This window comes from Dipteris shenzhenensis, chromosome 13 (genome assembly GCF_047967505.1).
Source record: "Dipteris shenzhenensis isolate YYH24624 ecotype China chromosome 13, Dip_SZ_1.0, whole genome shotgun sequence".
NCBI lineage: Eukaryota > Viridiplantae > Streptophyta > Polypodiopsida > Gleicheniales > Dipteridaceae > Dipteris > Dipteris shenzhenensis.
This window is the reverse complement of record NC_141608.1, coordinates 21512504-21537745: the sequence shown is the minus strand read 5'-3', so window position 1 is coordinate 21537745 and position 25242 is coordinate 21512504. Positions and strand designations below refer to the sequence as shown.

The window sequence follows — 25242 nt, the reverse complement described above, 5'->3', positions numbered from 1 at the left end:
TCGATCCCCCCCCCTGAATGGTGCTACATACATGCTTGTCGACTGCAATAGTGTATCAAATTGCTATCCATTTGTCGCGAGGTCCTGAAAGTGTGCCTGAAAGCATTGTCGCTCTAGCTTGGCTAGAGCTCTCTGACCTCATGTAAGTTGTGCCCTGGCTGCATAAGTCATCGTGAAAACTGGTTTCGTGAAGACCGCCCCTACATAAGTCAGTCTATCTCAATCAACTTGTATGGGGGTGCTATTGGCACTTTCAATTTCAATACAACGCAAAAAATGAATTAAAAGAATTGGGGCATTGGCATTGGCATTAGCATTGGCATTGGCATTGAAAGTGCCAACAACGCCCCCATATGTAACCCTAAGCTGCCCATGGGGATTGGTAGTACCTCATAGTAGATAAGTAGCAAAGCTCTTGCAAGACAGTAGAGCTTCAACAACAGGCTCAAAACCTAATTAAAGCAACAACAAAGACCTTTGCCAAGCTATGATACTTTAGAATGAATGAGCACACAAAGTGCACAATGATATCATAGAAACACAAAGTGAAAACCCAATGGAATGGGAAAATTTTGTAGCCGTTGGGTACTTATGAAATTGACAATCTCAAAGGTGCCACGTGGCTTTATGAGAGCTTAAAAAAGAGAAAATTGCACTCAACTAAAAACATTAGGCACTGGATACTTATGAAATCGACAATCTCAAAGGAGCCACATTGCTTCCTGAGAGCACTCAAAAAAGAAAATATTAACAATCCGAAAAAAAGGGGTGCACACACACAACACACATGCATGTGCACTCACACATGTACACATACATGCTTGCACACATGGATACAACATGCACACATACATGATTTCTACATTTATGTCTACTTAATCCAATAATAAAAGTATTAATTTCACTATTTTCTTACGATTGTTTAAATGTATCTTTTGAAAGATGACTATCCTTCTCTTTAGGCAGGTAGCATTGTGGGATGAAACGAAACTTTCGCCTCTCATTGAGCCACGTGTCTTGATTTTAGATTCAATTTTAAATATCAACACTAAAATTTTGTTTCGGTTCTAACTTCCTCTCCTTTATGCATCTCATGGGATCCATCCCTACGCCTCCACATTTATCATCTATGCTATTGCCAATACATAGGTTGATTGATCATCGTGTTCTTCTTCGCCTTCATTTCCTGCTCGTCTCACGAACAATAATTCTCTTCCTCCCAATCCTTGCACCGTTGAAGAGATCTTCAAGGAATTCCTCTGTTGTCGAGCTGGTGTCCTCAAGGCCCTCACTATTGGTTTGTCCCTTCTTCCTTCCTCCCCCTCTATTTTTGTTGCTTCGAATGCTTTGCCTCACCCTTATTACACCCCTTCGTGCAGATGTCAAAGGCTTCTGCTAGCAATGCGATCTAGGTTCACCTTGCCTTGTATTTCATCCCAATGGACACTTTCCAAGTTTGACACACCTTAGTTTCATCCCAATAGTTGCTTTCCTTGCATTCGTTTTTGTAAATTTGAAGCACAAATGCACAAGAATCAATGAGACTTCAAGATCATTTGGAGTAAATTTAATTTACGCATGCTAATGAATGTGTCTGATGGTTGATCTTGCTTTCAAAAATCACTGTCATCCTTGATTATCAACTAAAATGTTATGGAAGAACCTCAAAATCTAACTTTGTGGGAATCAATCGATGTGTGTAGGAGACGACTATATACCGCTCATGAGTGGATCTTCCAATATACGAATCAAGAATTTACCTGCGGACTAGGGTACGGGATAACTAGGTATAGCTTTGCATTTGTGAAGATAGAAATATATGAACTTTTGAGTGATGGGGGATCTGAACGAAGCAATTTTGTGCAGTATTGGGAGTTTGGGAAAAGACCACATTGATGAACATGTCTCTCTGGTGGTGGTGGATGGTGTGATTCTCTCAAGCACGAACCATGGACTTCAGATAAAGACGTGGGAAGTGAGTGTGATTGCTTCTATTCTCCTTGTTGTGGCAAATTGACGATCCTTTGAATTTGCCTTGTGTTGTCTAGAATTTGACTACCGGCCATTATAGCTCTAATGGTGCTTTGTTGTTGTGGCATGTAAATATATGTTGTTTGGAAGCACAGGGAGGAGCAGGATCAACGGATTTTTGAACATTGTCTAGATGCACGATGTGGCATACCCCATCATCATAGGCCAGCATTATTGTGATCCAATGTCTCAATGCCCAGGTAACAAGGTCCCTCTCCTCTCTCTCTCTCTCTCTCTCTCTCTCTCTCTCTCTCTCTCTCTCTCTCTCTCTCTCTCTCTCTCTCTCACACACACACACATATGTATCTCTTGGACACACAACCTTGCAATGCATATCTTTTATCCATTCTACAGTGAAAACCATGATGGCTCCCAATATCACCATGGAATAAGCGATGCAAAGAGCACGGCCGCATTTGAGAAGGTTCAACGTCTTAGGCAATGCCTATGATGAGTCAAAAACATGGAAAGCTGGGGACTTTAGAATTCAAGAAGCATAGATGAAGGTAGTGCATCTCATCTTGAAATGAAAGCTCCATCGCATACTCTATGGAACTCGCACTCAACAACCAAACCTTATATAATATTAGTGTTTTGCATGAAGGCAACCTACTCAAAGGTGCTAAGAAAGTCAATTTTTTCAAGAAAGACCTTCTATATCACATCGAGATCATTCTTATTCGTGTATACGATGCTGTCAAATTGTGTTGGGATGATCTATTACAAAGTTGGGCTCTCTTACAATGCTACCAGGCATTGTTTAGCTCCTCTGTGTGTGTGTGTGTGTGTGTGTGTGTGTGTGTGTGTAAGATCTATCTTCTAGGATGAATAGGATGATCACCAGTTTTGTAGTTATTTGGAGATCAGCTATATAATCTACTAACATTTTTTGTAATCCATGGATGTAGGCAAGGGCATGCATATTCACATTTGTAACTGCTTTCTTGACATTCGTGGGATGGTGAGATTTTCGTTGTTCATTGAAAATATGAAGGTGAGCGGTTCTTTCATTGTCCAAACAATAATGTTTGAGAAGAGTTACATAGCTATTCAAGCAGATAATGATCTTCAAGCTATGAAGTTTCATGATACATTTTGAGGCATTCTTAAATACAATGCCCACAATCTTTGTGGCTTCATGGAGGCCATCACCATGGTATCACGCAAACATCTACATGCAATTTACATCTCAGAAATGGGTGCATGGAGGAAAACCCAACAACTTGATAAATGAGATCCCCACAGTTGCAATTAATCCTCTTTCCTTAAGACTGCTTTGAAATTTTCATTCTTCTAGATTTTAGATTGTGTTCCCTTAGTGTCTAGTGTATGTGTGACTTCTTTATACACATACTAAGAGCATTCTCATCAGCAAGGACGTTGCAACTTGCCCTCAATCATCCCTATAGGCTTTGGTTCAATGGTTATAGAGTTATACAATTGAGGAAGAGTAAGTTCACGTTGGGCTTCCAAAGAATTTTAATTTCATAGTATTCCCAATTGAGACAAGATCATTTTTTCCAAAGATAAGACCAATTTATTAATGCAAAGAAAACAATACAAATTCTTCTTTTCCATAAGGAGATGAATTCCGCTGAAGTATGTGACAAGTGCAAAGTGCTATGTACCAAATGCAAATTGCTATGTGCCAAACTCAAATTGCTATGTGCTAGATACAAATCGATATGAACCGAAGGAAAGGCACGTTCCTTGGTCTTATAATTTTTGGAGAGAAAGTGTGCCAACTCTCCCCCCCCACAAATGTGTAGTTATGTGCTAAATGCAAAGTACTATAAGCCAAATGCAAAGTGCCATATGACAAATTCAAATTGCAATGTGCAAAATTCAAATTGCTATGTGCAAAATTCAAATTGCTTTATGGAAAATGCAAATTGAAATGCAAATTGCTATGTGCTAGATACAAATAGATATGAACCCAAGGAAGGGCACATTCCTTGGTCTTGTAATTTTTGGAGAGAAAGTGTGCCAACTCTCCCCCCACACAAATGTGTGGTTATGTGGTGCTAAATGCAAAGTACTAAGCCAAATGCAAAGTGATATATGCCAAATTCATATTGCTATGTGCAAAATCAAATTGCTTTGTGGAAAATGCAAATTGAAATGAGCACAAAGAAGGCCACATTCTTGGTCCTATAATTTAGGAGAGGAAGTGGCAACTCTTCCCCCACACAAATGTGTGGTCATGGGCTAAATACTAGAGTGCTATGTGTTGAATACAAAGTGCTATGTGCCAAATACAAATTGCTATGTGCTAATTCAATTTTCTAAAAACAAAACATGTGGTTACATGCTAAAATTACAAAACTTAAATAGAACATATTTTCTGTCAATCCGACTACCTACCCGGATCTAGTTTGATGCATATTCTTGAATGGCCAAGGAGCCCTAGGAATTTTAGATCAAACAAGGTACATGGACTCTATGTTGGAAAAATTCAAGACGATGTCTCTTCTGTGAAGATAGTGGGAGAGAAGGAAGGAGTCTCACTTGCGGCTTTCTCACATACACAATGGGGGAATACACACAAAGGTGGAGGTTGAAAACAATTTTCCTCTTCTTAGTTGTGAAAGCCAAAAGAACTCTTGTACAAAGAAATAGAAGAACCCTATATGTGGATCTCAAACCAAACTCAGCTAACTAAGGTGGCATACTAACTGAGCCACGAACTAGAGTACATAAGGATAGCTGTCATCCAACTATTATTCATGGGCGGTGTATCAACCGCATCTGCAGCTAACAAGTCGATGACATAAATGCACAACGGTCACCCTGGCATATCATGAGTGGAGCTCGATATCTCAACACTCCCCCTCGAGCTCAATCCCAATTCTTGCACACCAAGCAGGTCTCTGAACTTGCGCAGCTTCTCTGCGCCTAATGCCTTCGTGAATATGTCAGCTACCTGATCCTCTGTGCTAACATAAACTAGATCAATAAGACCTAGTAAAACCTTCTCCCGCACATAGTGATAATGCACCTCAATGTGCTTTGTTCTAGCATGATAGATTGGGTTATTTGCCAAGTGTATATTGCTCATGTTGTCACAATAAATGACAACTGGCCCATCTGTAGACTGATGCATATCATAAAGTAGCTTATGCAACCAAGCTACCTCACATGCAGCCATTGCTGCACCCCTATACTCAGCTTGACAAGGCAACTGTAGGCTGTTTCTTGCTGCTCCAAGTGACTGCAGCACTCCCAAAAGAGAACACATATCCACTGTTAGATCGTCTATCTAAAATACTACCAGCCCAATCAACATCAGTGTATCCATGCAACTGTATCTGAACCCCAGCCTCATAAAATAGTCCATACTACAATGTGGACTTCACATAGCTGAGTATGCGTCTAGCCGCATCTAAATGTGGTTTCCTTGGAGCCTACATAAACTGACTTACCAATCCAATAGCATAGCTCAAATCTGGCCTGGTAATAGTCATATAAATCAAACTTCCTACTATGCATCTATACATAGTAGGGTCTTCCAGAAGCTCACCTGCATCTGCGCTCAGCTTCACATTTTGCTCCAAAGGAACTGAAATAGGCTTACAGCCTGTCATCCCATCCATACTGCCTCTACAAGAGCCGTATCCCACTTGGTGATCTAATCACCTCAATGCCCAAGAAATAACATAGCTCTCCCAAATCCTTCATCTCAAACTTCTGCTTCAATAGCATTTTCACATGAAGGATATCTTCATCACTATCACCTGTGATGATCAAATCATCAACATAAATGACAAGCAGCATAATACCTTTCTCTGTTTTTCTCACATAAAGTGAGAAATCTGCCTTGGAAATCTGAAAGCCAATAGTGACAAGATACTATCCTATCTTGTTAGACCATGCTCTAGGTGCTTACTTCAAGCCATACAAGGCTTTGTTCAACCTACAAACAAACTCAGGATGAACAGCATGAACATAACCTGGTGGCTGCTCCATAAAGACCTCTTCTTGCAAATCACCATGCAAGAAGGCATTCTTTACTTTTATCTGATGTAAAGACCATCCCTTTGATGCAGCCATAGCAATGATTGCTCTTACGGTTGCCATCCTTGCAACCAGACTGAATGTTTCTTCATAATTAATGCCATATGTCTGTGCATACCCCTTGACAACTAATCTTGCCTTGTATCTGTTCACAGAACCATCTGCATTGTGCTTCACCTTATAAACCCACTTACAACCAATTGCATTCTTGTCTTTAGGCAAAGGCACCAATTCCCATGTAGCATTTGCTTCCAAGGCATCCATTTCTTCATCCAGGGCTTTCTCCCATTTTTCTTTTCCCATGGCTTGCTCAAAAGAAGTGGGTTTTGGTTCTTGTATCACTTTGACCATATAAGCATAGTAAGTGGCTGTAAATCCATCATATTTCAACCTATCCACAGGATACCTAACTCTAGTATATCTATGCAAATTAGGGTCACTTCCAGGTGCTCTCAAAATATCCCTGGTCTTCCTTACTCCAGGTGTAACAATAGAAGGAATACCCAACTCATCATCAATGCTCTGTTTTGAGCCACTGGATTCACCATCCACATAAGAGTGACCTGCATTCACATCAAACATGGGCTGATCTACCTTCTCTTTTCCTTTTTGTGATACCTACATACCACTATCTGCATTGCTTTGAGGAGATTCTCCTGATCTCAATCTGCCTGTCCATGGCAAAGTATGTGAACCACTGCTAGAGGACACAGTAGGTCCACTAATATTTTGTGATTACTGCTATGAATTCTGTGCAGCATTACCATTTTGTGCATCTATATCATCAATCACATTTACTGGTTTATACCAGCTGCTCATCTCATCAAAAACAACATCTCTGCTCACTGTAAACTTACGAGTAGAAGGGTTATAGCATCTATACCCTTTCTGCTGCAGAGAATAACCAATAAAGATGCACTTCTCAGCTTTTGGATCCAACTTGGACCTCAACTCATCTGGCACATGAATATAGGCAATGCAACCAAAAATTTTCAAATGAGAAATATCTGGTTTCCTACCAGTATACATCTCCTCTGGCGTCATGCCATGTATTGCTGCAGTGGGAGTCCTGTTCATTATGTAAAGTGCTGTAGCAACTGCTTCAGCCCAATAATAATCTGGTAGGTCTTTTTCATTTAGCATGGCCCAAGATACCTCTCTAATATGCCTGTTTTTCCCTTTTGCAAGTCCATTTTACTGTGGGGTATAACTGCATGAATATTGCTGCTTTATGCCATGCTCCTGCAGGAACCTTGCAAACTCATTTGAGAGGTACTCTCCCCCTCCATCTAACCTTAGGCATTTTATTTACAGGCCTATTTCTTTTTCAACCATAGCTTTAAAAGCTTTGAAATGCCCAAACACTTCACTTTTCTTTTTCATAAAATACACCCAAATTTTTCTGCTGTAATCATCAATAAAAGTGACAAAATAATGACAGCCTCCAATAGATGCAGCTTTAGTAGTCCACACATCAGAGTGGATTAATTCCAATGGCTTCTTACTCTCTTGAACATGTCTAGGAAATGGTTTCCTTGCCTGTTTTCCAAATTGACAGGCTTCACATACCTTATGCATTTCTGCAACCTTGAATTTAGGCAATCCTACAACAATGTTTTGGGCCTGCATTGATTTAAGTCGTTGTACATTCACATGACCAATGCGTTTATGCCAGATATCAATATCTGCAACTACACCGGTCCCATGTGCAAACATTGCTGCACTCAATTCTCGCATGTCTGCATCCAACGTAAACATCCTGCCCTTCTTCTTTCCTTTTGCTATCAAGCGACTGTTATTTTTCATATCCTCAACAAAACATCCATGAGGATTAAATTTGACGTGCAAGCCCTACTCAACCATTTAACCAACAGAAACCAGGTTCTTGGTGATATTCGGGACATGAAATACATCAGACAGGTATTTCTTTTTCCCATCCTGTATAGACAAAGGAATTTTACCAATCTGCACAATAGGATGTGCAGTATCATCACTAGTCTCCACAAATCCTGGTTTTTCCATTTTCCTTACATCCTGCATCCACTCTGCATGACCTGTCATGTGGTTTAATGCACCTGAGTCAACATACCACACATTATTGCTTTCTTCTACACTTGTCATAGAATTGGTCATGTGTTGCACCATAAATAAATGCTCATTTCTGTCATCACCCTGTCTACTAGAGGATGCATAATTGCCTTGCTGCAATTTTCCATTCATAATGTCATTCTGCTTTTTGTAGCAGTCTTTAGCCATATGACCCATTTTACCACAATAGTAGCATTCAACATTGTTGTTTGCATTTTGGCCTCTCTGCCATCCACCACGACCTCTTTGGCTCCCCCTGCCTCTAGAGTTACCACATCCTCCTCCAAAGGACTGGTTTTCTTGAGTTTGCTGCATATTTTGATTTCTACCACGGCCTCCGGATCGGCCTCCTCTACCTCTTCCAGCATTTGAGTAGAAGACAGTTTCTTTTGAAGTTTCTCCTGAAGAAGATGCACCACCATTTCTCTGCTCTTCAGAAATTAGAAGAGCAAACAACTCCTCAAAATCAGGAAATTTTTCATGGATGGCAATGGATGTCCGGAACTGTGCATAATCCTTTCCTAGACCATTCAAGGTCACAAAAACTAGATCATCATCTTCCACTGGTGACCCAATGGAAGCAAGTGCATCTACAATTTTCTTCACCTTCATGTGGTAGTCATTGATGCTCATATTTTCTCTCTGCACATTGTGCAACTCCTGCTTGAGCTACATTTTCCTGGCTTGCGTATTTGTGTTGTACATTTTTTCCAAAGTATCCCATGCCTCCTTTGGCGTACTTGCATCCTGAATATGCACAATCATAGAATCTGAAATATTGATAGACAACCAGTACATAACTTTTCTGGCTCTCTCATGCCATCCTTTAAATGCTTGCATTTCCTGTTGATTGGGAACATTAGGAAGAACTGGTTCTTCTTCATTTCCTGTAATGAACTCCCAATAGCCTTTTTCCATAAGGAAATTCGTCATTCTAAACTTCCATGCTTGGAAGTTGTTCTTGTCAAGCTTTTCAGTGATAATCTATGACAGAGAATCAGATGCCATTATAGAACACTGCAAAATATTCTGTCACTGCAAAAAACACAGCTTCTGCCTCACATGAGCAAATCTGCAAAACTGACGAAAGTGGTATTTGACCACACAGTTACTTCCTAGTGACGATTTTGCATCAACAGGCAATAAGGATGCTAGTATCTCTGTGCACAAGCATACAATGCAATTTCTACGGTAACTTTTCACCGACGTGCAGAGCAGTGGTCGCACAACAAAAATAGTGCCTTTTTCTCATTGCTTGCGGAGAACTTCCGCCTCCAAAATGGGCACCGGAACGGCCTCGAATCCAAAACCGGCCCCAAAATGGCCTCTCACCACACCGCGTAGGGCGTCTCAATCTGAGACAATACACTCTTGCACTTTCAGGCTGTGCTACCTGCAGAGATTTGCTCCCAAACTCGAAAAAGGAAAGCAACACTGGTCCTCTTACTAAGACACCGCAAACTTGGTTTGCTTTCTTGAGCTCCTTACTATGAACCAGGCTCTAATACCATGTGAAGATAGTGGGAGAGAAGGAAGGAGTCTCACTTGCGGCTTTCTCACATACACAATGGGGGAATACACACAAAGGTGGAGGCTAAAAACAATTTTCCTCTTCTTAGTTGTGAATGCCAAAAGAACTCTTATACAAAGAAATAAAAGAACCCTATATGTGGATCTATTACCAAACTCAGCTAACTAAGGTGGCATACTAAGTGAGCCATGAACTAGAGTACATAAGGATAGCTATCATCTAGGCATTATTCATGGGCGGTGTACCAACCGCATCTGCAGCTAACAAGTCGGTGACATAAATGCACAACGGTCACCCTGGCATATCATGAGTGGAGCTCGATATCTTAACATCTCCCCCCCCCCCCCCCCCCCCAACTCTCTCACCCCTATTCTCTCCCTCTTGCACCCTGCTCAAGCCCGTCCGTCCCTAACACATAGGTTGCTTAAACAACGACCATCCCATAGCGCCCACCAATGGTGGTGCAAGGTGTCCTCTCATGGTGGTGTGCCAACAACGACTCACCCAAGGCGGCAATCGCCCATCATGTACACCCTTTTGAGAATAGAAATAATATGAAGAAATAATAATAGAAATAATATGTAGACCAAATAAGGTACATGGACTCCATGTTGGAACAATTCAAGACGATGGGTGCCATACCAACCCTTTTGAGAATAGAAATACTATAAAGAAAACTAAAGCCCTTTGTTCTCAAATCCTACATTATTTTGGCAAATTTTCAACAAGCTAAGCTACTTGATGACTTTAACGAGGCTAGACATATGCTATGAAGTTTGTCTTGTGATCCCCTCTATGGTAAAATCATGTCTTCATTATTAGATTAGGATGAAACACGTTTTTAGATATCTAAGAAAGACAACAAACCATAAGCTATCATATGTCAAGGATAGCCAACACATAGAAACATGCCAATCATCTACAATGATTGCACCTACACATCAATGGGTTCTTAACGTGCACCAAAACTCCAACTTACATTTTGGCTCCACCATTTGGCCCTAAGTTCACTGCTCCCTCCATAGTTTGGCTTCTCACTCGGGTTTGGGGTCCAGATGATATGCATGTTCATGAATGGATCAACTGCTTGTCCTTCGTTTAGTCACTCAATTTGGTAAGGCATTTCATTTGGTAATATGTTGCATTGAGGCCCGTCATTCAAGGTTTCAGCAACAACAAAGCCCCAAACAATCTTTAGCATGGAGAGCCATCACATTCTAGTTGTATTCCAATCAGAAATCTTTGAAATCTTTAAGTGGAAAGAGGATGTACTTCATACTCTTTTTGCCAAAGGGTAGGTGCCAATATACAATTTTGATTTAGTGCTCATAGGCCTTGAGAAAAAGGAAACAACTCCTACTATCTCAACTGAAACCAATTTGAATGCAGCAAATTCATCGTATTCTTGCATGGATCAGACTTCACTTCTTGATCACAAAGATTTGCAAGTAATACCTGGCCCTTCCGTTAACATGAACACAATCTAAATTTTGTGACCATTCCTAAGTTTGGAGAGTCCGGAAGTTAGATGGGACAAGTTACCCCATCTAGAGGGTAAAGATCAGGAATCACCTTGTATCCCAGAAGCTATGGAGAGTGGATGCAAGGCCAAAGGTTTGTTGTAGATAACAAGGGAAGGACTCTAACGTCGATGGACAAAGATGAACTCAAAGCATGGGAGGATAGAGATGCCTAGGCCACCCAGGCTTTAGTCATATGGATGATGATGGACTCTGTGGTTCCCCATATCCAAATTGCTAAAATATCAGTGGAGGTGTGGGCCACTTTGAAGGACTTGTAGGAGATAGATCATACTTCTCGTATCTTGACTCTCCAACACCTGCTTTTCAATATGCACATCCCAAGGACTCCAAACGTAAGGCCAATGACTCAAAGCTAAAAAGAAGGTAAAATGTTTCTATGTGAAAATTTTGGTCATTATGTCAAAGACTCATGAAGAAGAAGGTGGATTAAAAGAAAGAGAAGAAGTCCATTAGCAAGGAGGAGCCTAAGACAGACACAACTAACATCACTACTAGAGAGCTTTTCTTGGCCATAGAGCACTGCTCTGCTCACGTAACGAGTAAACACAAAGAGGCTTGGTACATGGATAGTGGTGCCTCAAACCACATGTCCAACAAGAAATACCATGGAGGGAACCCACCATTCTGATTCAAAGGTGATCGTGAGGGATAGCTCGACATGCCCTGTGAAGGGAGTTGGCAGTGTTCCTTTCATCCCCACAATGGGAAAAGAGAAGGTAATATCAGGTGTGTTGTTTGTTCCAAATCTATGCACGAATCTGCTCTCTATGAGTCAGATGGATAAGAATAAAATGTCAATACTCTTCGAGAATGGGGAAGTCACCATCACTTCCAAGGAAGACGGAGCCCAAGGTGTCAAGGAGGAGGGCTTATACCAGTTACATGCTTTAGTTGTTCACGGCCATGGGCACTCCAAAACGTGGCATGGAAGGCTTAATCATGTCAACTATGGTACTCTTATACAAATGCAAAAGTCAAAGATGGTGGAGGGACTTCCACCTATCAGAAGTGCACAAAAAGTCTGCTAGGCTTGCTTGGAGGGCAAGCAACAACAAGAGTGATTCCCACAGAAGGCTACATCGAGGGCTAAGGGACCATCGGAGCTAGTCCACTCTGTCACTTGTGGACTAATGTCAACCAACTCATTTTTAGGGTCTAGGTATACTCTTCTATTTGTGGATGACTTTAGTCGGCGGATGACTTGGATATACTGCCTGGCCAAGAAGTCTTAGGCATTTGAGAAATTCAAAGACTGGAAGGCCAAGGTAAAGAAGGAAATAGAGAAGAAAGTCAAAGCATTCCGTACTGATGGATGGGGGAGTTCACCTCCACAGAGTTCAACACTTTCTACAGGAAGCATGGGATTGAGTGCCAGCTTACCTATGGTCATACTTCTTAGCAGAAGGAAGTTGTTGAGCGAAAGTAACGAACGTTTACAGAGACGGGGTTGACCATGATTAGAGGGAGATTTCCCTTGAAAGCTTATTGGGGTGAAGCAATGAATACTTAGTTATCATCAATAGGACCAAGTCCAATGCCATTGTAGATATGACGCCCTATGAATCATATTATAGTAAGAAGCCCACTATCTCTCATTTGAGGATTTTTGGATCTAATGCATTCATAAATGTGCATAAAGATGACAAGACAAAGCGGATTCCAAAAGCAGGAAGTACATCTTCACCAGGTACTGTAAACAATTTAAGCGGTACAACCTCTTTGATCTGGTGAAGAGATAGATATTGATTAGTAGGGATGTGGTCTTTGAAGAAACAACATCCCATGTAGAAGAAGAAGTTTGATATCAAAGTTCCCAAAGTTTTGACACCCATGTTGACCATTACAAAGGTACCGACAACTAAAGATCCCAAAGAACCAGAGGAAGAGCAAGATGCACTAGAGCCACCCCTGAAGTCAACTTCTAGTGATAGGAAGTTACCGACGTGGTATTTGAAGACCTTGCAGGATTCTCAAGTCACAAAGATTCCCTAGTCAAGTTTTCACCGGAGGTCACAATGCAATGTGTATGTATTCTCAGCCAAGTTCACCTTGGTGGCTCAGCTCCATGAGCTACAATCCTTTAAGGAGGCAAAAGATGTATTGGAATGGCAGGCTACCACCATGAAGGCAGAGATGGATGCCATGTTGAAGAATGACACCTGGGACTTGGTGTCCAAACCCTACAAATGCAAGGTCATAGGTACCAAGTGGGTGTACAAGCTAAAGTCAAGTCAGATGGGAGCTTGTACAAATATAAAGCAAGATCTAAGTTGTACTCATTGTACTGTTGCTTACTCTACACATCCTACTTTGGTATTTTTGGTTTGTTATGTTACAATCTTGGTTGCTATCATATGCACTAGAAAATCCAAAAAGGTCTTGTACGAGCCCCCTCTTCTTAACTAGTGCAATTTCATAGAGGGTGTTGAGAATGGTGTAAATTACACCATAGAGATAGGGCATAGCGACAACGAAGCCTAACCCTAACCATAACTACTGGTCAACATGTTTATATTTTACTTTCTTTGGAATACAACACAATGTATAGTTAGTTAGCTCTTGTGCACTCCACTCTCTTGCCACTGAACACACACACACACACACACACACACACACACAATGCACCTTGCAACACAAGAGAGCCCTTATGCGAAATTGCTAAGTAGAAACTCTAGCCTAGCCTGTAGCTAGAAAGTGAATCACACACACACAATCTGTCGTATGTGGAGCTTAATCCTTTTTTAAGAGGTTGTTTTTGGTCGTGATTTGGACCCAGGTGTGTTATACCCACTCCAAGCAAAAAATATATGAAAATTGGCACATGAATCGTGTGGTCAAACTTTGTAAAAAGGCATGTGGCTCACATAGCATGAGAGCAGTGAATATTCTACTTGTAACTTGTATCTTCTCACTCGATGGATAAGAAGAAACGTAGGACTGGCTGCTTCTCAATGGATCTAGCCCTGGGTGAACCATGTATATCAGTGTCTCTTTTTCTCTTCCATTCTGTGTGCTTTCTGTATTTTGTATTTTGCACATTTCGCTTCTTGCATTGTTGTTTCGTTATCGTGTTGCTCCTAACACAATCACAACCAATGCACCTTACAACTATAAAAGAGACCTTGTGCCAAGTTATCAAGCAAGAACTCTAGCCCAACCTGCATCAAAAGCATCTAGTACATTGTGGAATACTTGCAAGGTTTAGATCCTAGAGTGTCAAGTTTGGAAAACATCCTAACAATCTACTCGGAGTCCTTTAGCAACCACATGCAGACCTGGCCTACTAGCACCTCCATCCATGGCACACCCCTCTCTCTTCTACTTTGAGTGTACTTCCATCCAGTTGGTTATTGTACCCTATTGCCCAATCTTTACACAACAACAACTATTGGATACAAGAAGTCTAATGGCTTAATCTGAGCACCCATCTAATAGTGCTACCCATGTTTCCACATTCTCTGACCTCGATATAGATGTAGCCTAGGATGGACTTAAGCCTACAACTCTAATAGTGCTGCCCATCTGATAAGTTTAATGGCTTAATCTGAGCAACCATCTCAGTAGAAATAAGTTGTTGAGCGAAAGCAACAAACGTTTACAGAGGCGGGGCTGACCATGATCAGAGGGAGATATCCCTTGAAAGCTTATTGGGGTGAAGCAATGAATACTCAGTTATCATCAATAGGACCAAGTCCAAGGCCATTGTAGATATGACGCTCTATGAATCATATTATAGTAAGAAGCCCACTATCTCTCATTTGAGGATTTTTGGATCTGATGCATTCGTAAATGTGCATAAAGATGACAAGACAAAGCAGATTCCAAAAGCAGAAAGTACATCTTCACCAGGTACTGTGAACAATTTAAGGGGTACAACCTCTTTGATCTAGTGAAGAGATAGATATTGATTAGTAGGGATGTAGTCTTTGAAGAAACAACATCCCATGCAGAAGAAGAAGTCATCAAAGTTCCCAAAGTTTTGACACCCATGTTGACCATTACAAAGGTACCGACACCTAAAGATCCCAAAGAACAAGAGGAAGAGCAAGATGCATTAGAGCCACCCTTGAAGTCAACTTCTGGTGATAGGAAGTTACCGACATGGTATTTGAAGACCTTGCAGGATTCTCGTCACAAAGATTCCCTAGTCAAGTTGAGTTCACTAGCAGTCACAATGCAATGTGTATGTATTCTCAGCCAAGTTCACCTTGGTGGCTCAGCTCCATAAGTTACAAACCTTTGAGGAGGCAAAAGATGTATTGGAATGGCAGGCTGCCGCCGTGAAGGCAGAGATGGATGCCATGTTGAAAAATGACCTGGGACTTGGTGTCCAAACCCTACAAACACAAGGTCATAGGTACCAAGTGGGTGTACAAGCTAAAGTCAAGTCAGATGGGAGTTTGTACAAATATAAAGCAAGATCTAAGTTGTACTCGTTGTACTGTTGCTTACTCAGCACATCCTACTTTGATATTTTTGGTTTTTTATGTTACAATCTTTGTTGCTATCATATGCACTAGAAAATCCAAAAACGTCTTGTACGAGCCCCTTCTTCTTAACTAGTGCAATTTCATAGAGGGTGTTGAGAATGGTGTAAATTACACCATAGAGATAGGGCATAGCAACGACAAAGCCTAACCCTAACCATAACTACTAGTCAACATGTATATATTTTACTTTCTTTGGAATACAACACAATGTATAGTTAGTTAGCTCTTGTGCACTCCACTCTCTTGCCCCTAAACACGCACACTGTTTTTTTTTTTTTTGTGAAACCAATGACTTTAACATAAAATCAATGTACATGACATTAGACTCCAAAAGAGAGCCTAATGGAAGCACTCAAAAGCAGTGAGAAAACACTTCAAGGCTAGTAGCATCCAAATCCCTCACAGCATAACTATCATATAAAGATTGCTTGAGGGACATTCTGAAGAAAGCATATGCCTGAGGGAACTGTTGTCCCATCCTAAAATGCCATCTCTATGTCCAAATAGTCCATAGTACCCAAAAACGAGCCCAGTGAAAGAAAGGGAGGAATGGAGACATCTGAGATGAGAAGCATCCAAACATCCATAAGAGTTTCCCGAATCTGATAGAGGGAAACCGAAGCCGCAGCAAATGAGAGACATGAGTGATCAATATCCGAGAGTGCGGACAAGACCATAATAGATGGGGAACTGTCTCACGATGATGAGAGCAACGGGGGCAGGAAGAAGAAGCAATACGACGTGCTTCCAATTTCACCCCAATGGAAAAAGCTCCCACTATACATCTCCTAAACACACACACACATAGACACATGCGCGCGCGCACACACACAATGCACCTTGCAACACAAGAGAGCCCTTATTCCAAATTGCTAAGCAGAAACTCTAGCCTAGCCTATAGCTAGAAAGTGAATCACACACACACAATCTGTCGTATGTGGAGCTTGATCCTTTTTTAAGAGGTTGTTCTTGGTCGTGATTTGGACCCAAGTGTGTTATACCCACTCCAAGCAAAAAATATATGAAAATTGGCACATGAATTATGTGGTCAGACTTTGTAAAAAGGCATGTGGCTCACATAGCATGAGAGCAGTGAATATTCTACTTGTAACTTGTCTCTTCTCACTCGGTGGATAAGAAGAAACGTAGGACTGGCTGCTTCTCAATGGGTGTAGCCCTGGGTGAACCATGTATATCAGTGTCTCTTTTCCTTCCATTCTGTGTGCTTTCTGTATTTTGTATTTTGCACATTTCGCTTCTTGCATTGTTGCTCCGTTGTCGTGTTGCTCCTAACACAATCACAGCTAATGCACTTTGCAACTATAAGAGAGCCCTTATGCCGAGTTATCAAGCAAGAACTGTAGCCCAACTTGCATCAAAAGCATCTAGTACATTGTGGAATACTTGCAAGGTTTAGATCCTAGAGTGTCGAGTTTGGAAAACATCCTAACAATCTACTCGGAGTCCTTTAGCAACCACATGCAGACCTGGCCTACTAGGACCTCCATCCATGGCACACCCCTCTCTCTTCTACTTTGAGTGTACTTCCATCCAGTTGGTTTTTATACCCTATTGCCCAATCTTTGCACAACAACAACTATTGGATGCAAGAAGTTTAATGGCTTAATTTGAGCACCCATCTAATAGTGCTACCCATGTTTCCACATTCTCTGACCTAGATATAGATGTAGCCTAGGATGGACTTAAGCCTACAACTCTAATAGTGCTACCCATCTGATAAGTCTAATGGCTTAATCTAAGCACCCATCTCATAGTTCTCCCTTACGATTCCACATTCTCTAGCCTAGATATAGATGTGGCCAAGGATGGTGGACTTAAGCCTACAACTCCCAAGAAGGGTGTCAAACCAATAATACAAGGTTACATGCAAAAGAGAAGACTCAGGACCCTAAAAATGGTACAGTTGAGTCACAAAAAGAAGGGTCAAATGTTACATTTAAGTTACAAGGTTATAGTAGCTACAACCTCTATACAATTGAGTCAACTTTTGGAAGCAAATTCAGCCTTGAAAATGATTGAACCTAGCTAAAAGGAAAGCACATGCTATGGTTGAGATCAAGCATGTGCAAGCAAGGTTGAGGATGGCCAAGAAACAATTGAGAAGAGGGATTACCCTCAAATATGCTAAAACAAATTGGGCTAGATCAAGAAGACATTGTCAAGGACAAGAAGCACTGAGTCCCCCACCAATTCCCTTGAATTATTTGCTAGGCCAAGTAAGCCTCTATGATGCTTACATTGCAAAGAATAATGCAAAGTAGAAAACCATTGCAGAGGAAATTCATTATAGGATGCCCTATTGAAATTAGGCAAGGCCATCACAGCCACGGTCCCCAATTATTTGATGCTCCAAGGATGCACCTTGGAAAGGACATGGAAGATCTCAATGTTGGAAAGTAAAGAGCTTTGGAGTGTGGTTTGTTTGATCTATGAACAAGATAGAATCGAAGTGGATCAAGGCCTATCATAAGTAGAACGATCGACAGTCAAAATACACTCACTTGGGGATTGCCCAACCAGGCATTTAGCATGATATTGAGCAATATAAACCCAATCGTTGGATTTATAAGGTTGTTCCTTTGTAAGTCAATGTCATTGCTCTTTGATCCCCAAATTTGGTTCCTTCCCTTCTATAGGATTGTGTTGGATAAGTTGTTGCAAAAGTTGTAACTTGGCCGAGGGGCCTCGTGCTCTCTAAGGCACAAACTTGTGCCATCATTGGACATAATTGGAGAAAGGACACACCTCCCAACTCGTAGCAATCTACCAATACGTGTATAAAGCCTTTGAAGTAGCTGTAGATTGGGATAAACCATTGATATCTTGGCTAGAGAAGGATGTGCCAAAATTAGGCCTCTGATGTAGACATCAAATAAAGCTCAGCCTCGGCACCCTTTTATCACCCTGAAACAATTTCTCCTTTCCATATCTCCTCCTTCACTAAGTACCTAGCAAATATTGGATTGTGGAACATGGTTCTTGTAAGCCTTGGGAAAGATGTTAACCCCAGGTGCACCACTCTGAGAGAATTAGGGCATGAAAAGGAATCTTACCTTCTGATAGCCCAATGGCATCAAAAAGCATATATTGAATGGGAGTGGATGATAGGAACCTTGTGCACCTAGGTGGATTAACTATTAAGCGAGAATCTTGAACTCAACGATGCACAATTCTCTATCCTAGATGGTCGTTGATCCAAATGGTGCACAATTATGATCAAAGGGTAGAGCCCTTAGCAATGTTCATATAAAATCCATTCCAAGGGCAAGTGTGGGGAGTTATGATTAGGTATAGTTTTACCTCAAGGGCAATGACACTAGACACTAGACACTAGACACTAAAGGAGTTGTTGCATTACCTTGCATGATTGGGTATGGTGTGACCTCAAGGGCGAGGACACTAGACAATAAATTATTTGTTGCACTAGTTTGCGTACGCGAGTGCGAGCATTGGATTCCCCATGGGGATATTTCAAGTCTTGGTTTGTATAGGGCTATGCCTACCCCTAAATTCAAGGGCGAGGGTGAGAAGCTGTGATTGGTGTTAGTTCATGTGAGTGGTTGCTACGAGGGTTTGATTCCACCATAAGGATGTTCGAGCTTTGCTTTGTATAGGGCTATGCAAGGTTGGAGGTCGGTGGAAAGCAAATCTCCACTGTACGATCAAAACGTGTTCTAAACTAAACTGAGGTGAAAAGCGCAACTAAAAAAGTAAAACGTAAAGAACTCAAAAATGTAATCCATAAAAACTGACACACAAGAATGCAACAAACAAGAAAACGATAGCTAACATGTTTTCCATTTGACAAATGGTGAATCTGATGGAGTAAACTATACTAAAATACCCAATAACAACATTGAGACCAGCAATGCCCAGTTACATTCAGATAACTAAACGTTAACTAAAATTACCCCCTCCCTCTAGCCTTCAACGGCCAGAAAAGTGCTTTGATTGCACTTTCTCAGTTAAGAAGCCACTCGAAAAGTGGTTTGCGGCAGCAATGTTAGCATATGTTTTTGTAACACAAGGATTACCTCGCCACAACTTCGATAATATCAACAAAGCATTGATTCTTCGATACACAACCAATTGACGTTTACATAAAATCCACAAACCCCTAGGATGCATCCCATTCTTGTTAGAATACAACTATTGAGAATTCTTAACCCTCCACAGTATCCATGAGTTTGTGAACCTTGCACTACTTGAAATTTTAGGTCAGTAGACGTAACGTAAAGAATTGGAAACTGAAGATGAATTTGAGATAAGAATACCCAATGGAGTCCCAATGTATTGCATGGAAGCAGCAAAAGGCCTAATTCTAGGTAATGCCAATTAAGTCAGACCAACCACATATCGAATACCCATTAAGTGTTTCACGTGTGCAAAAAATCCGCGAGTAACAAAATGTTCTTAGGGGCCACCCGACCACATTCCAGCTTATGTGTAGGGATTGTGGAGTTGGCTCCTCGCCGCATTCCGCCAGCTTCCCTCCCAATAAAGTGCTCTCCCTCCAAAGCTTCTCTCCCAATAAAGTGCTCTCCCTCCAATCCAATCTTTCCTTGTGTGTGGGAAATGCACCTAGAGCTGCTCTCCGAATAGCTCTTGGTGAAGGAGAATCATGGATCTAAATAGTGTCCTAGGCTCCCGAATGCCCTACACAAGGCATTGCATGGGCTTTGCCGTTATCTACAGGGGTGGCAGGGGTGTTCATGAGGGGCAGCTAAGGAGCCAATGCAGGGGAATTGGCAAGGGAATCCAACACTGACAGTAAACAGTTAAGGTCACGCAGACTATGTTGAGAGGTAGCAGGGGTCTTTGCGAGGGAATCGAACAGGACCAAATGCAGTTCTCCAGCTCAGGTGGCCTATGCTGAGAGGTAGCAGAGGCAGCAGGGGGGAGAATTAAACGTACAGACAATATATTGTGCATGTTTGCTCACAAGTGCACCAGAGCGGCTGTTTGTGAAGGAGAACCATGGACCTCAGTCCAGTTCCCTCTGCATCGCCTCCTGTACATTCACCAACACAGTTTCCTCCTCATCCGTATCCCCTTCTTGCAATTCCTGACGAAGCAGGGGTCTTCTGAGACAAGCAGACAGCTCACAGCTGCGTGGGGGCAGAGAGTGAGCCGAGGTGCGTGACCTATGCGAGGGGTTTTTGCAAGGGAATCGAAAGTGGGCGTCTCATCTTCTTCATATCTTGGTACGTTCACCTGCTGCTCCTGTCCGAGCAGGTGTTTGTGAAGGAGAAACAATGGACCTCAGAGCAGTTGGCTGCACATGGCATTGCATCGCCTTCTTCACCTTCCCCAACACAGTTTCCTCCTCAAAAGCCTCCCCTTGTTGTTGCAATCCCCAACCCCATTCCTCCACACTTCCGCAGCTTCAACACCCACAAATGCCGAGCTTCATCAAACGCTCGTTCAACCCGCCAGTGCCTCTTCCTTGGCCGCTCTCTTGCGGCGCTGCGGTAAATTCAAGTCCCTTACCCATGGTCGACTCTTGCATGCTCGCATTCGCCAGTGCGGTCTCGATCGCAACACCTTTTTGGGCAATACCCTCGTCGAAATGTATGCAAATTGTGGGAGCGTGCATGAGGCTCGAGCCGCGTATGACAACATTCAGGACCCCAATCTCTACTCCCGGAATATTCTGATAAGGGCTTATGGGCAGAACGGGATCTTGGGTGATGCCCGCACCGCGTTTGACAGGGTCGAGCAAAAGGATGTTGTGTCCTGGAATATCATGATTGCAGCATACGCCCAGAATGGCCACGGCAAGGACGCTCTGAATCTATTTGATCAAATGAAAGGTAAAGGTTTCAAGCCAGACAGGATCACATATCTTTGTGCTCTCGATGCATGCAGCAGACTGGCACATCTTAAAAAGGGAGAGGAGATCCATGCTGATGTCATTGACGCCGGATACGACCAAGATGTCGCAGTGGGAACTGCCCTGCTCAATATGTATGGCAAGTGCGGGAGTTTGCATGATGCAAGAGGTGTCTTTCATAAATTGCCTCATCGAGATGCGATCTCCTGGAATGCCATGATTTCTGTTTTTGCCCAGAATGGTGAAGGCAAAAAGGCACTGTATTTCTTTCGCTGGATGCAACTTGAGGGTATCAAGCCAAACATGGTCTCCTTCCTTGGTATTCTTGATGCCTGTGCTGGCCTTGCAGCCCCAGACGAGGGGCGCCAGATTCATGCTGCCATTGTTCACAATGGATACGAGCAAGATGTGGTGGTGGGGACTGCCCTCGTCAATATGTATGGCAAGTGTGGGAGGCTCGATGATGCGATAAGTATTTTTGAGAATATGCCTCATCGAAATTTTGTGTCTTGGAATGCAATGATTGCTGTGTTTGCCCAAAATATGCATGGCAAAGAGGCTCTTGATCTCTTTTTTCGTATGCAGCTTGAAAGCATCAAGCCAGACAAGGTCACCTTTGTCTCTGTCCTTGATGCATGTGCAAGCCTGGCAGCCCTCGAAGAGGGACAGGATGTCCATGTAGCTATAGCTGAGGGTGGATATGAGCAGGACATTGTGGTGGGAAATGCTCTCATTAATATGTATGGGAAGTGTGGCAGTCTGTGTGAGGCCAGGAAAGTATTTGCCAAAATGCAATACCGGGATGTGTGCTCTTGGACTGCCATGATTGCAGGCTTTGGTCAAAATGGACTTGACAAAGAGGCTCTAGATCTTTTTTGTTTGATGCAGCTTGAAGGCTTCAAGCCAGACCAGATCACCGTGGTTTGTGTTCTTATTGCGTGTGGCCGGGCAGGATGGGTTGATGAAGGCAGCCATTTATTTCTTTCTCTGAAAAGAGATCATGGCATGCCACACACTGGAGATCATTACTTGTGCATGATTGACCTTCTTGGTCGTGCGGGGAAGCTAGATGAAGCAGAAGGCTTGATCAAAACCATGCCATCTGAGAAGGTTGGAATCGCATGGCGATGCTTGCTTGGTTCCTGCAGAATTCATGGTGATATAGAGCGTGGTGTGCGTGCTGCAACAAATTGTTTCAAACTTGATCCAGACAGTACTGGTTCATATGTGGTGCTTTCAAATATGTATGCAGCTGTTGGGTTATGGGACAGTGTAGAAACTGTGTGAAAGTCTTTCAATGATAATCATTTGAATCGGCAACAGGATTGAATGTTGATTGAGATCAACAAAGCAATGCATGACTGACACCTTCCCTCGGAAGAGATATGAGTCAGCAACATGATGACATTGAGCATGCATGTGCTGCCATAGTATGAATCTGCCTATTGATTTTGGTTTACGTCTGTACCAATAAATGGATAAGCCCTGTTGCTTGGCAGACCGAGGCTGAAGAAAGCAAAGGTGATACGGGATACTGAAGTCACAGCAATCCAACGTAAGGGGCAAGAGGTCCAAGTGCCAACAAACCTTTAGTGGATACCTGGGAACCACTGAACCCGAAATGTGGAGACAAAGTATATGCCTCCAATGTTCAGGCAAACGACCTAGAGCATGCCTTTGGGTATTACCGGCTACCATCTACACATGGAATGTTGTTCATTTAAGATGATTGAGAATGAGGTCTTTAAAGATGATATTCACTCCCACGCGCCATCAATGATAACTCCCTTGATGGTGATGTGCTTGATTTTCATTGGGACAACTAGAGCTTCATAATCCACCAACAAGGTTTCAATGATTGGAAAGTCGACCAAGATATCCACTATCTGTTCTGTGTGGAATTGGAACTTGAATGATTGTTTACAATAAGGCACCACCTTCAGCAGCTACCCTATGCTTAAAGTGATTTTAAGGTCTTTGAAACTACTGCCGTTTAATTTGAGCCAATGCATTCTGTTGAGTCTCTGTCTTACTCCATTCTATCTCACTTGTGCTAGGAGACAACCTTACATTATCTCTGCAACCTCTTGTAGGTGCTCCTCTACTGGACATTTTTTGTTTCTCACATGGAAGTGTCATCCATTCGTCGGGGCTCAATTTTAAGCTTGCATTTGCTTGGTGAGGCTGAATCAGCTCCAGTTTGGCCAAGGTGGGTAGCTCCACTGCTAGTGGGAACTTGCTTCAGAGCTCCATTATAATTACCACAACTTCCTTCTTTTTATCCTATCATGGTTTTGGGTCCTATATCGGCAGCTCCATTGTGGATAGTCCTTGTGAACCAGTCAGAACATTGGCATTCATGCCTGTAGGCATTATTTCAATCAACACGAGGCCACATTCCACATTGAGATCCATATCTCGATGCTCAAAAGGTTTTTTTTTAAGTGCTTATATGCTCAGCCCAAAGCATACACTCATTTGCCCTCGGTTTGCACATGTCAAAGAACAAGAACTTGAGATTTGCCTTTCGTTGTTCATTTTTTCTTGGTCTTGTCTTAGTACCGACCTAATATTTGGAAAAGCAATGAGGACTCGTACAAAGCTCTAAGAGAAGACCAGAAGAATGTCTCTAAGTTACTATCCATTTATTACCATTTGGGGAAGTTCTGTTGTTTGGAATGAAACATACTGAAGAAATTTGCACCGGTTGCATAGATGCATAGTTAGAACTCTTATTGCTTAAGCTTCTCATTTTGATTGATAGATATAGGTCACTAGGTCTATATTTAAAAATCACATAGCCTAGCATCTATCATTTAGTTAGTGTTGTTAACACAATTCACGTAGAACCTAATTTGTATCGCTTTATGGAATCAATTTTAAAGGACAATATAGATTACAAATATGTACCAATGGTTTTTTTTCTTCTGCGCTTAGTAGCCTTATCATGGCAGAGCAAGCATAGCCAATATTGGTTAATCAACCACAATAGTGGAACACAGAGCAGAGGACCAACAAATGCTACATTTGAACTAGAATAGTTCACAATAAATATTTCAAAGATTGAAACCCTTTCACGAGAACCCACAACACTTTGTTTTGGCAATATGTGTGGCATGTGTTTTGTGAACAAACACATTGAGTTGCTTGTCATTTTATTAGAGAAAGCTATCAGTGGTGAGATTTATCTTGTATTTTTTTATACAAGAGATATCCTCACGAAGCCACTTTGTTCGTCAGTTTGGTGTGTACCATATAAGCTACAAGTTAAGGGGGGGAAGTAATTATCAAGTCTTACTTTATACTCATACTCCAGTGCAAATGCTTATCATACTTTGATTTTCTTCTTCATCACCTCTGCTGCCATAATGCAACTTTTTATTTCAAAAAATCCAAAAAGGTTCTTATTGTAAATCATCATCTACGATTTAAGAGGGGCTGTCAAAGCATTTGTATATTGCAATACAGTAGTCCTAGGAGCACTATGTGGACTAAATGGCCTTACCTACTTGTGGTTGCATCTTGTGGTTGTGCACTCTTCTCTCTTTCCCCTGCTGGCTATCGTGGCATCCTCTCTCTCTCTCTCTCTCTCTCTCTCTCTCTCTCTCTCCCCCCTTCTGCTGTTGGCACTGTCCTAACCTATCTGTGCCTGCTCCTCAGCCTTCTACTTCCTAATGGCTCCCCTGTGCC

General features: G+C 42.0%; 1 long non-coding RNA gene and 1 pseudogene across 1 annotated transcript; both read left to right on the top strand.

Annotated features, from left to right (window-relative positions):
- Positions 1 to 1212: 1212 nt before the first annotated feature.
- Positions 1213 to 1776, top strand: LOC147895164 (uncharacterized). Its single transcript, XR_015541983.1, has 3 exons — positions 1213 to 1297; positions 1380 to 1412; positions 1704 to 1776. It is a non-coding gene; the product is annotated as an uncharacterized LOC147895164 (long non-coding RNA).
- Positions 1777 to 20466: 18690 nt separating this feature from the next.
- On the top strand, positions 20467 to 23697 carry LOC147895163 (pentatricopeptide repeat-containing protein At2g13600 pseudogene; annotated as a pseudogene).
- Positions 23698 to 25242: the final 1545 nt, after the last annotated feature.